Source organism: Octopus bimaculoides, chromosome 3 (assembly GCF_001194135.2).
Source record: "Octopus bimaculoides isolate UCB-OBI-ISO-001 chromosome 3, ASM119413v2, whole genome shotgun sequence".
NCBI lineage: Eukaryota > Metazoa > Mollusca > Cephalopoda > Octopoda > Octopodidae > Octopus > Octopus bimaculoides.
Genome location: NC_068983.1, coordinates 3,363,978 through 3,366,780, shown reverse-complemented (window position 1 = coordinate 3,366,780; position 2,803 = coordinate 3,363,978).

Below are 2,803 nucleotides of genomic sequence, written 5' to 3'. Positions count from 1 at the left end.
AGAGATAGAGAGAGTATATATTTATGTGTATGTCTCTTCCCTGAACCCAGCGCTTGACAGCCGGTGTGGGTTTGTTTAGGCACTCCGTAACTTAGCAGTTCGGAAAAAGAACCGATAGAATAAGTGCCAGACTTTGAAAATAGAAATAAGTCCTGAAGTCAATTTGTTCTACAAAACCCTTCAATGAAGGGCTCCAGCATGGCCGTCGCCCACTGAGTGAAAAGTAAAATAATAAAATTGAAGAATATTATTGTCATTTGCTAGACGTATTTATTCCAAATATACAAATGAAAAATATATTTTCTTCAATTTTATCGTCTGTAAAAGTCACCCGATTTTTCCGTAGATGGAATGTGAAGTCACCATAATATCTATAACCCAAATAAACTTAATACTTATAACCGCAACACTTGCTTTCTAAAGCTGCTGAACTTTAGAAAGTTTGGGTTTCTGCTCAGACTTGGCCAGGTGATCCGCATTGAAGGACCGGATATAAACATCTGCGCCATAAAAAAAAAAGAAGGAAACTAGATGTGTTTAACACTGTTATATGTTAAACCATTTAAAATTTAATGTAGCAGGTAGATTTCTACATCGCATTGTCATCTGTTGATTATATAGTAAAAGAATACATCTGTATAAATACCTCGCTTGTTAAAATAAAAAAAACATCTAGAGAAATACGAGAATATCGTGGTCACAATTAAAGCTTCCGAACGAAGCAGGGGGAAATGTGAGAAACAAAGGCACCCTTTCTATTAAACACTTAAAGCCATGTGCCAAGAATTCTCAGGTGTCTCAAAGTTTCCTCATATATATATATGAACATCAGTCACTGAAGAAATAATAGCAGGGTGAATGTTGGCCGGCCTGCCTAGCCAGCGAGGTAGCATCATTAGAAAACTAAAACGATGCAAAGGGTTGTCTGGCTTATCACGTGGCTCGTGTATGTATGTATATACGCGTTTAGTGTTAACTCTTGGAAAAATAAGGATCGAATACTTTGGTCGAGTCAGTGTCTTGCTACTCTGAGTTTCACCTGTGAGTGCACAGGGTTTTCAGGCAAGTCATAACTTGCCCGTGCATCTACGGAGGAACCGAGGTTAGCAAGAGATTGACTAGACCAAAATAATCCCTCTCTCTCTTACACACACACACATTATATATATATATATATATATATATATATATATATATATGTGTGTGTGTGTGTGTGTGTGTGTGTGTGTGTGTGTGTGTGTGTGTGTGTGTGTGTGTGTGTGTGTGTGTGTGTGTGTGTGTGTGTGTGTGTGTGTGTGTGTGTGTATATATATTATATTATATTATATAAATATTATATATATCCAAATTGAAGGAGTGAAGCGGGTAAAATCCTGGCTACATATGTTTCCTAGCTAGCAGATACTCTGATGTAATAATTACTCAGCGAGGGGCACTCAGCTACTCATCAGGTCGAAGGTTACATTGTCGTTAAGGCATCCCAAGTGGCTGAAGATGAGTACTCCTCGTTGAGTAATTATTACACGAGAGGATCCGCTAGCGAGGAAATATATGTAGCCAGGATTTTACCTGCCCCACTCCCTCAATTCTGATTTTTATTCGCATTCATAGCAACTCTAATTGTTAACCGTTAAATATAACAAAATTTTTTTTCAGCTTATCGAACTTCAATGTGGGAAAAGTCTACAACCTTCGACGCCAATAAATTATTGTTCCTGAACGTTGTTTTTTTTTTATACCTACCACGGATTGCTCGAAGCTTACAAACTTCCTACGCTTAGGTCATTGGATCTTATAATTATATATATATATATATATGTCACATATTTTTACAGATAAATTCCTCTATTTACATAATATCGAGGTCTCTTTCTTTCTTTTTTTGTCCTTTCTATCAATATATATATATATATATATATATATATATATATATATATATACATGTTTTGTATTCATTGCTCTATATTATAATTGTCCATTACTACTACAATTACTAAAAGTTTCTATGAAGCACATCAAAATATGTAATGGATAAAAGCTCACGTGGTTTGAACGGCAGGATTTAAGTGAAAACAAGATATAAATATCTCAAACAAACAATCCCAGACTTTGTAAATATTCCAATAGAAATATGAATTATTAAACTGTTTTAATAGTTTCTACTAAAAGAAGGAACAAATGATAGATTTTTTCATCCCACTTCTTTTAAAAATAAGCCATTCTTTCAATAGAATATTCCCCTTTGAGTGAAATAGTTGAAATTCCAAACGTCAAACCGCATTTAAAAAGCCATATACTAAACACCATAGATATTGCAGCCTTTGTTGAAGACAAAACACTTCTTTTATTAGAATGGTTTCCTTGTTTTCTCTTTGTCTGAAGTTGGTGAAATACTAAAAACAAGAGACCACGCAACTAAATGTGCTTATTTAGTTTGGTGTTCGAAATGCAGCAGACTCGACTTCATTTTCACCCCATCAGGGTCGTTTAGACGACAACTCTTCATTAGGCTAGAACTCTTTTCAGTTACATAGACTGAAGCAACGTGAAATAATGTGCCTTGGTCAAGGACACACAAAGTGCAGACTTGACCAAGAATCGAACTCACAAGCCAGACTGAGTACAAAAACTCTAATCACTAGGCCTCGCACAGCCACATACAGACATGAAAGGTACCAAGGACGACTCTTTGCAGGACCTCCGAAACAGGTGGAAGGAAGATGAAGTTATCCTTGACTCGAAAGCTTGTAATGAAGTGGACTCCTCTGAAGACTCCCCAAAAGACAGTAAAGGGCAAGGTGAC